The sequence below is a fragment of the Mytilus trossulus genome, chromosome 9 (genome assembly GCF_036588685.1).
Source record: "Mytilus trossulus isolate FHL-02 chromosome 9, PNRI_Mtr1.1.1.hap1, whole genome shotgun sequence".
In the NCBI taxonomy this organism is placed as follows: Eukaryota; Metazoa; Mollusca; class Bivalvia; order Mytilida; family Mytilidae; genus Mytilus; species Mytilus trossulus.
Genome location: NC_086381.1, coordinates 21,588,887 through 21,603,002, shown reverse-complemented (window position 1 = coordinate 21,603,002; position 14,116 = coordinate 21,588,887).

Genomic DNA, 14,116 nt, shown 5'->3' with positions numbered 1-14,116 from the left:
CCACGTCAGTTTTAATCTAGCGGCGTACTACAGTACATGATATATAAGGCATGAAGATGTTATTGTTACAGATCAGCTAAATTATCTATAGTAAAGGATCCTACAAATTAATGTAAGATACAGTCACAGAAAATAATTATATTCATAAGTACGTCTGAGTCAGTGACAACCCTACAACAGATGTATCCATCGGATCGCCATCAATGATGGTGATACATGGCTGTGTACATAATGTATATACAACTCGTCTAAACATCAACCCAACAATGTTAGATCTGTAAATTTGCTTTCGCAAATGTTTGGTTCTTCCCTCGCCGGGATTTGAACCCATGCTACTGTGATATCGTGACACCAAATCGCCTGCACTGCAGCCGTCCCGCTAGACCACACGACCACCTGGGCTCTAAAAAAGAGCTTTCGGTGGGCATATGTTACCTTTCCACGTCAGTTTTAATCTAGCGGCGTACTACAGTACATGATATATAAGGCATGAAGATGTTATTGTTACAGATCAGCTAAACTATCTATAATAAAGGATCCTACAAATTAATGTAAGATACAGTCACAGAAAATAATTATATTCATAAGTACGTCTGAGTCAGATATATATATAGTTGTTCGACCTGCTAGTGAAATGCGTTTTGTTAAAATATACTTTTTTACTCTTTTTTCAAAATGGAGTTTGTGCTGTATTTAGACCAATCAACATCGAAATTTATTTGAAATGCACACGTATAAGAATTATGGTTTTATCCAACGCAACCTTAGGTTTGAACGTTGTTTTCAATTTAGACTTGTTTATAATTTTTTTCGTTTGAGTTGGTATTAAATTTCCCCTCCGTTCATCCAATCTCGACTCTTTAAAATTCAAGAGTCTATGCTAATATGAGGTAAGTTTTGAGCAGGAACTTTGCGATACATATACCTTTTAATCACAAAAATTGCATTTCACTAATTGTGTCCTATTTCGAGTGTGACATTTTCATATGATTTTAATATGCACTGCATGCGATACATGCATACCAGGTGATGATTTTTTCGACATATTAGTGTGTTTCGCACTTATGAAAGTTAGCGGTTCCATTTGGTTCGCTTTGATGCCTTTATTTTTCACTTTTTAACTGATGTTAGAAATTAACAAATCGGCATTCTACAGCCTTAATTCTTTATTCAATTGATGCATTTTGATATTTCATATATGATTTGATTCGCATTAATAATCTATCGTGATAGGAAATTCTGTATTGTTTTCTACATGGACAGTGTAAATAGTGCAATAGCTTCTCTAGTTAATCTGAAATATAATACCATATGTGATGCCTACGCAAGAAAGATACAGTGTAAATAACTTTAAAACATTTAAAAAAAAAATTAATATGGTTTATCCAACAGAGGTTGCAATACAGTATCTGCTATCCACAGAAGTTGGACTGTTTTTCAGTTTGAGTTAAACAGAACAGATATGAAATAAGTTTCAATCCACACCATCTATTATCTAGTCTTATGGCATATTTCATATTACCTTAATTAGCTACACTTTTCTGATATTTCAACATTTACAATAATTGAGACTATTTAACTGTTTGGAAAGCAAATGACCGTCGGTCATATCATTTGGAGATGTTATTTAGTTATTTTGTCATAAGGTCATGTCTTTAATTTATAGATACTTTATCCCAGACATGTCTGAAAACAAATGTCGTAAAATGTCATGAGACGGTGGTTATCATTTACAATGTTATTAAACTTAAATCAATAATTTGGGCAACATATCTAACATTTGGAATAAGAAACTAAATATATTTTAGGTTGTTTACAAGGTAAATCTAATCATTAAGAATGATAGAAAGTTGAAACGAGAGAATACTCCTTGTTTTGTAACTCGCAATCATTACTTAATATGATTTTTAACTAATTATAACAAATATAGATTTAGAACAAACTGTCTTAAACTTAAAATAGTTTAAAGCAAATGTAGTTTCTTATACAAGAAAGATGACAAAAAAAATATATAATTTTTTCAGTGTTAATGGACTCCCATTTTATGTGTTTTAAAAAGTTACTATCAATCAGTAATTTTACCTAGATGCAGCTTGTTGTATTCACTGTAAGCAAGTTTCTGCATAAAATATAGCACTACAATATATTGCTATAAGTTAAAATATAGGTAATTTGGTATAATAATTTTAAAATTAGATTTTGGAGCCAGAACTTGAAAAAAATAAAAATATCGAAATATTGAGAGGGAAAAAATATCAGAGAGTCAAACCGTTGACACCATCATATAGACTACAATAATATTTTTCTAACATGTCTTAAGAGATTATTCAAATGAACAAAATAAATTCTTTTGCTTTGAGACAAGAGGTATGTAATGGTGGTGATAATGTTTCCCAATTTAGACATGCATTCATTTAAATCCCATACAATGCGATAAAGGTAAAATTCTTAGGAACAATAGAGCGATGAATGATTTTCGTTCATTTTCTATTTAACTAATCGGCAAAGAAAATTAACCATATTTTTAAATATTGCAAACAGTTATGAGACAAATTATTCAAAAATACTGGCTTGAGATTTGTTACATCACACGTACTTTTCCTAGACATCCCCCATCAATGTCGCCTGACGAAAATGTAAATGACGGCCTAATTAAAGGAGAAGTAGTCCAGTCAATCTTGCATAAGTTTGACCCTAACCCGAAAGTAATTGCAACAGAAGATTTTTAAGTCTTAATCTTTAGCATTTTACCCCACATATACACAGACAAAAGTCCAATAAAATTTAATTTGAGGAAGACTAAAAAAATCACCATTTAAAATTCCTATGTTTGCATTGAATAGGGAGATACAGATGTAACTCTTGCAAAAAAAAAGCAGAAATATCAATAAAAGTTGATACAAAATTATAACTTTACCGCTTCTATTCATCAGAATGTATTGATTCTTGATTTTTATGCGGTCTTTTGAGTGTAACGAACAACTCTAAAGGAGTTTTCATATCTTTTATCAAGCAATGATCTAGATTTCGTAATTCATTAGTTGACCATTTATTGAATTTTTCAACATGTCAAGGAAAAGAATCTCAAATTTAATCAAATAATTAAGCATGTATTTCTTCTTTTTGTGGTTTAAAGTTTCTTTTGATAAGTAAGTTGCTGAAAAAATATAATATACAGATATAAACAATACCAAATTTTCACATTATTTTTTCGACATGATCACAATGCTTCAAATTTGCAATATCTTAAATGAAAAATGCACGAAAAAAAAAAACTACCTTTTACCCTTCTGTTTTTAATATTTATGAGCAGACGATTATATAGTTTAGTCAAATACAAGCTTATTAACACAGCAAAGTATTATACTTTAGCTGAATTTCAAGAAAAACAACAAAAAGCTGACCAAAAAAAGACTCATTTTTGCAAAAGTTATCTCCCCTTCCAATGTTTATTTCCATAGGAAATTAAAAATGCTGATTTGGTGTTTTTCTCAAATTAGATTTTATGGGATTTTTTTTCGGTGTATTTAAAGGGCATAATGCTATAGATTAGAATTAAAACATTTTCTGTTGCAATTAGTTTGAGGTTAAATCTTAGTTTGACTGGACTAAAAATGATCAGTTTTGTGAGCCAAAAATCATAAGAATACGTTAAACAAAGGTAATCTTATGCATCACTGCTTTTCTTTACACGCTTCTATCTTGATGAAAGAAAATGTTTTATTACGTTTTTAAACCAAAAAAACCTTCATGTTATGTCCCCAAAATCGTCCTTATTTTAAGACTGTTATTGTAAACCATTCATATAAGGGTCTTTATAATACCATATAATTCATTTAACTTATAAAAAAAACCACTAACATGGTAATCATTGAGTGTAAAATTGATGTTAATGCACAGACAGTGTTTTATCATTTTTATTTTATACATTTTGTAATTTAAATGGAAAGAAACTAAATATAGATAAAACGAAAGTTATAAAAAGGTGATAAGGCAGGATAAAAAATCAAATGTCTTAGGGCATTTCTATTTGAACACTAGTAATGGTTATATAACAGGAAAATGTAATGATGTCTTATGGGTGAACAATGCGCTTCAAGATCATATACCAATAATCTAAAATGTTGATAAGAATTTCTGCCATATGAACAAAAACACAAAATGTCATGACGATAATTTACTTGCACATTTCTCATCCAAATGAAAGTTCAAATATCGATTCTTATTTCCCTTATCACCAAGAGCGTTTCTGCTTTTAACATTTCCAACGATACTGTGAATATAAACAACTAACAAACTGTTAAGCCAAACTGTAAATCATGCTGCGTCTAGAGATACATGTACATTATAAACATGTCTGGTGTATCAACGTGAGACACCTTACCCACATAGTTCTAATACTGTTAAATCATCTACAGTCTACACTGAGTAAAAGACTACACACGAAACGATCTCACAACAGCCATATGTTCCTAAACTTAATAACACCAGTCATATGGACAAAGATAGCTACGTTATGACTAGATGGACAGACAAAATATTCTTGGTAAATTCTCTCCAATTCCCTGTCACGCAGTATTGTGTTATTATTACAGTGATATTATTACCACTGCCGTATAAGCGGAAGGTTTAGCTAGCTTAAAACCAGGTTCAACTCACCATTGTACGCTTCAAATGACCTATACCAAGTTAGGTATATGAAGGTTGGTATCTACAGTCCTTTATATCTATGTTGGCGTTTGCGTCTGTTCAAGGATTCTGTTGTTTGGTTGTTTTCTTATAACATTTAATGTGTATCCCTCGGTTTCAGTTTGCTACCCGGATTTGTTTTTGATTAATCGAAAAATAACTAGTGAACATTGGTATGATACGACTTGTTTCTACAACTGCTCCGATTCACACGCCACTGAACGTTTCATTCACAAGTAACAAGCGTTTATAAATTTCTGATTTTTTACATAATCGAGAGAATGTTTTATCACCAACCCTACCGTTGTACTTCTGTGACTACATGAACATACTTTGGTATGTTCACTCTTTGTAAGTTTACTGTTTTTAAAATGTTTCTATGTGTATGCCTCTGGTTAGTTAAGGATTTTTCAACTGATTTTTATAGTTCTTATGTTGTGATGTTACACCACTGTCTTAGGCTAGGGTTTGGGTTGGGATCCCGCTGACATGTTTAACCACGCCAAATTTTGTATGTGTGTGCCTGTCAATAGTCAGAAACTGTAATTTAGCGGATGTCGTTTTTCATAGAGTTACATATGTGTTTTTCGTTCAATTACTGTACAAAAAAAGTGGCCGTTAGGGTTTTCTTTTAAATTGTTTCACATTTGTCAAATCGGGGCCGGGTATACATGACTATGCAGGAAAGCTTTGCTCATTGTTTAAGAACTAACGGTGACCTATAGTTGATAGTTTCTGTGTCATTTTGGTCTTTTGTGGAGAATTGTCTTATTGGCAATACTACCACATCTTCTTTCTAATATATGTAGCAGGAATATGGCAGTTGTTATCTAATAGTTCGTTTCTATGTATGTTGCATTATCGCTTGTTTTTTGTTTCTGTTGTTTCTTTTATTTCCTGCTATTATGGTTTGATGTGTTTCCGTCGCGTTTAGTTTGTAACCCGGATTTGTTTTCTTTCAATCGATTTATGACTTTTGAACATTGGTGTACTACTGGTGCCTTAATTCAATATTTGATACATTCAGACTATATTGTCGGACGCACAATGCATTAGTCTGATTTGGAACAAATTTAAGGTTAGTAAAGCTCTCCAAATTCACATTTAACTGTATAACTTTGAATTCGAGAGCCTGCTGGTTATGGTGTAGATAAAACGTCACTCCTTATGCCTGGTATCTTTGATTAAGTATACATTCTCAAGCGATCCATCGTGTCAATTTCATAATATAAAAATTATATTTGTTATGCTAATGTAGCTAGCGATAATTTGTTTTACGTACTCAGCCAATTAAAGTTCAAAGAATACTTTTTGAAAATATTTTATGAGTCCAGGTTGAAAAGATACAAATAATGATTATAACATTTTATAAGAAAACCAAGGGAATAATCATATGATTTAAGTCAAATAATAAATTATTACAAGTGTATATGTCGTTATCAGTTGCATTCCAAAGTGTTACAATCGTTGATCGTTAGTTTTGTTCCGAACGACATTGGCGAACCAAATTATAATTCAGGTATCTTGAATGAGTCTTATAATCTGTTCAAAAAGTGAGATAACCGAAGCTTTCAAACTGTCAATGCCTTGTCCTAAAACATTATAAGTCTCAGAAAAAGACTTGTACCAACCAATTTAAATGCATAGGGAAAAATCAGGTGTTCCATTAACCCTTTCATCTAGAAGTAAATTTTCATATATAAGCCTAAACCTGTATTTCGAAATAAGTAAAATAAAATCGTGAAAAACCTCTTTTTTAATCATTTGTCATTTATAGAGAGCAAACTAAAGTTCAAAAACAGAATACGAATGATATTTGAAAATTTTGTGAAGATGAAAGGATAACACGTTTTTGCAACAGAAGCCATAGGAAAATATATCTAAATTTCTAAACTATGAAATAATCTTTAAATTACGATGTTGTTATATAGTACCAATTCCAACAGTGCAATATTCTAGACTTGATAAAAAACAAACAAAACGCGTAAGATGTCAACAAAAATTACTACTAATAAGAAACCAAACTTGAACAAAACTATTTACATAAATTGAATTTTCTTGGGGCAGAATACTTATATAGCCCGATCAGTTGATTTCTTTAAGTAGTTGGCTAAACAAACAAACAATAAGTTTCTTTTTGGTATGATCTCTAGATCTTAAACATCTGTCTCATAGGTAAAAATGTTTTAAAGAGAAATACTTATATAAACCCATACTGCTAATATATATTCGTATAACTGTTACGCGCGTCTAGGCGTAACATAGTTCACGAAGCTGGGATCTTGATGTCCACTGAATCGATACCTCTGCTGAAGGACGTTTAGTCCCTAAAGGTATTATTAGTCAGTCCTTTAATGATGACATACCATACATTAATATGTCAATTCTCTCTAAATTTACTGTCAAAAATGATAAATTATTGAAAACATTACGGTTTATATGTGGTATATAATGCGTTTCTTTGATAAAGCACACATTTTGAGTTTTTAATGTTCTTCATCTAGTATCTGATTTGCTTTTGCAACTATTTTTATTTGATCGCCGTTAACATGTAAAATTATAAAATCACTGAACTCGAAGGACAATTCTAAAACGGAAAGTCCGAATTCAGTGGAAAAATCAAATGATAAAACACATCAAACGAATAGACAGCTGTCATATTTCCGAATTGGTACAGGCATTTGCAAATGTAAAGACTGGCGGAATGAACCTGTTTTATAGCGCTCAACTTCTTACTTGTACGACAGTCGCATCATATTTCTTTATATTGACAAAGATGTGTAAACGAAATGTCACAAATAGAGGCACATCAACAGCCCGAAGCCCGCCAAAACTGGGGTGATTCAAGGTCCTGCTTCACACGTGGCACCCGTCGTGTTGCTTATGTTTTTACAAAGCCGGTAAATAGTCTAATTTGGTAGATCACATTCGTGAAGAGGGAACGGGATGGTAGTAACGGATTTTTCCACAACGCTCACCCAACTCGCGATAGAGTCCGTAAAATCTCTTTTGTCATAAAGTTTTGTTTTCAATCTACTTTTATAGTTAATTTATCATAGAGATGAGCTATCTTTTTTACACAAAACGCAGGTATATCAGTCGGGTTTTGTTTAATTAGTTTGACAAACTGTGGTCAATCTACTGCTATTGGCCGTTTCGTCCTCGATAATATCACCTTGCCGGTAGTCATATACCATTAACATTCATAATTATGTAATATATAACATTTAAAGACAAATTTACTCTACCAATACACAATGTTATTCATATTTGAATGCATATACAATGTTTGAATTCATAATTTTAGAAAACAAGGACTACATATCATATCGTAGATTTCCGTTTTCAGTGTGATTGGTATGATGCTGCCTCGTTGATTTGTAACCCGCATAGCTTGTTATAACGATAATCACAATATAATCTGTTGTTTTAATTTGTGTTGACTTCAATTTGATGTTAATACTAATTGTATTACATATTTTAGCTTGCCTTTAGGTATTGGGCATATTCAAAATTGAAATATCAATGGATCACCGTTGTTCGAAATACAACTTTTATTGCAACAACTCAATTTTGTGTGTATGTGAGTCTGTTTTGATTCGAAACCAGCAACGTGAAATGTATTATTTGACTTCCCTAAACTAGCAGTATGATTGTATCTTACTTGTAATCAGCGAGTCATCTTGATGTCAGTAATATCAATAACTTATTGGAGGTCAAAGTCTTTGTCTTATTTCAGAAACGATTATTATTAAAAACAATCATTTACATTGGCTATTCTATAGTTCATAAAACGGTGTTGAAATATTACGTAAATCAAAAATTTAGATGAAGTTTACTCAAATAGTACCAACGAATAATTAACAAAATTGTATCCTATTAAATAGGAAAAATCGTTTCTCAAGGCTTGTTAAATTAAGTTTGTTGTGTGTCAAATAGGCAAAAATGCATAAAAACAACATCTATTGATTACTTTTGTGTCTTTGAAAGTCCGACTAACATAAATACTAGCAATAAAACATTGCAATACAGATATATCTACTTTCCTCCTTTTAATTTATGTTTTGGGAATATTGACGAATGTTTCAGTGGCTTAATGTATTATAACGTAACAGAATAGGAAAATGCAAATTCAGTAAATGAAAACGTTTACTCACTGTTATGTTAAGACAACACTTTCCCGGGTTGAAATAGAATTGCTGAAGTTGAAGAAGATACATTATATATTTGTTCGTGCTCTCATGTGTTCTTATTGTTTGAATGCTAGAATTGCTTGAATATACAATAAAATTCAGAATGGAAATAGGGCATAAGGCAACGCGACAAAAACCAGACCAAAGAGCAGACCTGAGCCAAATTGATTTTCATTAAACAATCTATAAATGTTAAATTAAAAAAAAACACGCATTTGCAGTTGTATATTCAAAATGTTCTTAGTGTTTTTGAATTACTTGTTTTCATACATCATTCCAAGTATCGTCACTGGTGTCAGAAGAACATTACTCCATAGGCATGCCTTTTTAAGAAATACATCACAAGAACGTATTTCGTCAACGTATTTACAAAAAAGTTGTTGATCAAGTTTGAAAAGTTGTGCTGACGTCAAAACTCAAGCAAAGATAAGTGAAAATAATTAAGAAAAAAAAATAAATCTGCTCTTTAAAAGTAGGAAAGTGCCAACAAATGATTATGTTTTTTTTTAAAGAAAATGCTATCCAGAAATGAGACATTCTTCGGCTTAAAACGGACTTTTCTAGTTTGTAATTGTATAAATAGTTCATAACATGAGGCCATAACAAGTTGATAATGAAGACAAACTATCGAACACCTGCCTTTAATACCTTAATCGACATATTTACCAACAGTGCATGTTTGACTTTTGAATTTTCATGAACAAACACATGGCTTTGTTTGAATTGATATGTAAACTATCTCCTTTTAAATTCACGACCGACACTCGGCTAACCGAGGGATTAGTCGGTTAATCTATATTGAGTATGCGGCTATATGGGTGATTAGTCTGTTAATCGGGTTGGTTATACGTCTGTTAAGAGTAAAACACGCAATTTAATGTAAACTCTATAAAATATACCGATTTTTGCCATATTATAAGAACCAAATCAAAAAAAGGAAAGTGTCTGACAAAATGATATTTATTATAGAACATTTCCCCCTGTAAAAACATTTCCTAATCTGCACAGTTTTCGGTAAAACTAAAAGGCGCCGATCAAGTATGTAGTATTTATGCTTATACGCATAGCAATTTTTTCAATAAAAGGCGAAACAAACAATTTTAGATATCATTCACTACAAACTGCTCAGAGTCTGAATTGACCAGTTTTTGTGCTCGAGCAGTAAAATCGAGCACATATTTTACTCGACTAGTCTCGACTTTGTCTCGACTGTACTTAACTGTACTTAAGTGTACTCGACTAGGTCTCGACTAAATAAGTCTGATTCAGTACTTGATGATCTTTGTGTAGTCTGAAATGGTCTTGACCAAGGCTCGACCTGTCTCGACCAGTCGCGATCTGTCTCGACTAGTCTCGACTCAGTCTCAACCAGTCTCGACCTGTCTCGACTAGTCTTGACCTTCAAATTTAGTTTTGACTGGTTGAAATCAACCCATCTAACTAAAATAAATATTGATCTTCCAAAATTAAAGCTTATTAGGTGGTTTGATTTATTGCTGTGAAATGAAGAATTTAATTTTACAATAGGTAAAAATTAAAATTATTTTATAAATTCAGATTGGCATCTTTAATTTTTTTCTTAACTTTTTCAAATCAACTTGGATTTTAATCAAACTATGCAGCTATCTCGGATAAATATAAAGCTTACTGAATCCCATGTCATTTAGTTTTTTTTGTATTGCTATAAATTTTAAGAATTAAATTAATCTAGGTAAAAAAAAAGCTAGGATTTGCAGTTCGGACGAAATAGAGATAGTACACTTTAATTTTTTTTAATAAATTTTTCAAATCAACTTGGATGTTCATCAAACTATGTAGCTATCTTAGATATATATTCGGATTACTGAATCCCATGTCATTTTATTTTTTGTTGTATTGCTGTCAAATTCAAGAATTAATTTAATCTTAGTAAAGAAAGCTAGGATTTCCGATTCGGACAAAATAGAGATAGTACACTTTAATTTTTTTAAGAACTTTTTCAAATTAACTTGGATTTTCATCAAACTATGTAGTTATATTAGATATATGATAAGCTTACTGAATCCCATGTCATTTTATTTTTTATTGTGTCAAATTCAAGAATTAATTTATTCTAGGAAAAAAAAATAGCTAGGATTTGTAGTTTTGACAAAATAGTGATAGTACACTTTAATTTTTTTCACAACTTTTTCAATTCAACTAAGATTTTCATCAAACTCTATCACTATCTTTGCAATATATCGATCTTACTGAATCATAGGTTGTTATTAAGTTTTATGTACTTCTGTCAAATTTAAGAATTTAATTGGTCTAGGTCAAAAAGGTACGGTTTTAGAAAAATATATTTCCTCATATATTAAATGATATTAAAGTTTTGTTTTAACAAAAAAAGTGTCTTTTTTTAAGATTTCATATTTTTTTCAAATCAGCTTAAACCAAATAAACACCTTTTTTTGTTAAAACAAAAATTTAATATCATGAACTTTCATAACAATCCTTGATAACCTTTTTAAAAAAGAATGTGTTTCAAAGTAATAGTAAAAATTAATTTAAATCAAATGTTAAAATAATATTTTGGTCAAATTTAATGACATGGAAATCTACATTGTTTTATTACATCAGTACATGTGAGTTTTACAGGTAAAAAGAAAGCCCTTCTTTTCTTAAACTCGTGTATTACTTATCTAGTGAATTAAAAAAGCCTTGCGATTTAGATTTCACAGGATGTTGCAACTTTGAATAAATGTTATTTAGAATTTTAAACTCTCTGGTAGATTAGATCTTTTTAATAAGTTTGCCCCAAGCAGAAGGTATTGCTTTATAAATCACAACAAATCAGGAAAACTATTTTAATAATTTCTTTAATGTTTCATCCTTTTTTGATATATTCATATAATATATTTAAAAAGAAATAAATTATTAAAGGAATTATATATACTTTTTCCCAAATTTTGAGGAAAGATATATTTCAAATGTTGTAGCTTTTTGACTTAGATTAATTAAACTTGACAGAATTTCACAAAACTAAATAACAACCAATTATTCAGAAAGATCAATATATTGCAAAGATAGTTGTAGAGTTTGATGAAAATCTAAGTTGAATTGAAAAAGTTGTGAAAAAAAATAAAGTGTACTATCACTATTTTGTCAAAACTGCAAATTCTAGCTTTTTTTTACCTAGATTAATTTAATTCTAAAATTTGACAGCAATACATCAAACTTCATAACAACCTGGGATTTAGTAAGATTAATACATCACCAAGGTAGCTATATAGTTTGAAGAAAATCCAAGTTGATTTGAAAAAGTTATCAAAAAAATTAAAGTGTATTATCTCTATTTTGTTCGAACTGCAAATCCTAGCTTTTTTTACCAAGATTACTTTAATTCTTAAATGATTCAGCAATACAACAAAAATAAAATGACATGGGATTCAGTAAGCTTAATATATATCTAAAATAGCTGCATAGTTTGATGAAAATCCAAGTTGATTTGAAAAAGTTCTTAAAAAATTTAAAGTGTACTATCTCTATTTTGTCCGTATTGCAAATCCTAATTTTGTTTTTACCAAGATAACTTTAATTCTAACATTTTTCAGCAATACAACAAATTACTTATTGACATAGGATTCAGTAAGCTTAATATATATGTATTACTTGATTTATTTCACTTGACTGGGCGGAGTTTAAACGGTTCGCTCATCATAGACCAGTCCATCCATATATAGGTGTTTAAGGATAAGTTTATCAATGAAGTGTCCAGTTATGGTCATTGATCCGGTTAAAAAATGTGAACACCATATATGTGTATTCGCAAGGTAAATATGGAGACACAGCTGTTCTTTTAGTTGTAAAACTTATTATAAGTGTTAATTTCAATAAATTGAGGATATAAAAGGATATAACTATGACGACTGCAGTTGCAAAATATTCATATTTCGTAATTCTATAACATTTAAATATACATTTTCTTCCTTTTAACTATTATATGCTATACTATATACTATATTATAACTATGATAGTCCCAGCTTTATTCCGAATGCTTTTGTTATTGGGATGGGAGGTGGGGCAGTTGGATAACTTGAATAAGAGGGACGAAAGATACCAGATGGACAGTTAAACTCATAGATAAAAAATAAACTAACAACGCCATGGCTAAAAAATAAGACAACCAAAAAATGGAACAAAAGAAACAACTTTAAATTCAAATAAGTCACCACCAGAATTATCAGAATATCTTTCGTTCGGAACCATGTATTTATTTATTGTCGAACGTGCTGCGTTTTCACACTCTGTATTTTTTTTTAATTGAGGGACAAGTGGGATGGTTTCACTTTCTCTCTCTTTTTTTGATTTTATACAATACTTTTAATTTAATTTCAACTTCGACTTACATGTAAAGCATATATAAACTGAAACTAATATTTTCAAAACAAAATTTTTAATGTATCACAAACGTTTGAAAATTGTACAATTGAAAGTAAGTTAAACATATGTCATTAATGTCACTATCACTGCTGTCTGCCAGATCAAATATCAATTTCTCCATTTGTTCGTCGATTACAATGTCTTTTTTTCTGTATTCTTCTTCGATAATTGCAACATGACGGCAAGTTTTCTTCCAATCAGAAACTGTTATATCTGCCACTGCTTCATGCGCAAATTTTAAAACATCGTCCATCCTTTATTTTTTTACAATATTAATCTGATAATAAGAAATATTTGAATTTAAATTCTCCCTCGCCCTGCTCGTCCGAATTTAAAGCATTTAATACCTTGCATACTTTTTATACGTTCAGGTATTTCACATCCAATTTTTTATGGAAATATTCTTTATAAAGCACAAAGGTGTCAGTATTCACCTCAGAAACTTACTTAACCTTTGAATAGACTTATTAAGAAGGGATATAATTACGATACTGTTGTCAAGTTATGTTCTGTTCATATATGTTATGATGGTATGATACTAAACCCCTAACGGGAAGGATTGTGCCTAATGTTCATATGATGAAATCATAATCTTTCAGTCAGTTTAATTGAAGTCTGGAGCTGGCATGTCAGTTAACTGCTAGTAGTCTGTTGTTATTTATGTATTATTGTCATTTTGTTTATTTTCTTTGGTGACATCTTCTGACATCAGACTCGGACTTCTCTTGAACTGAATTTTAATGTGCGTATTGTTATGTGTTTACTTTTCTACATTGGTTAGAGGTATAGGGGGAGGGTTGAGATCTCACAAACATGTTTAATCCCGCCG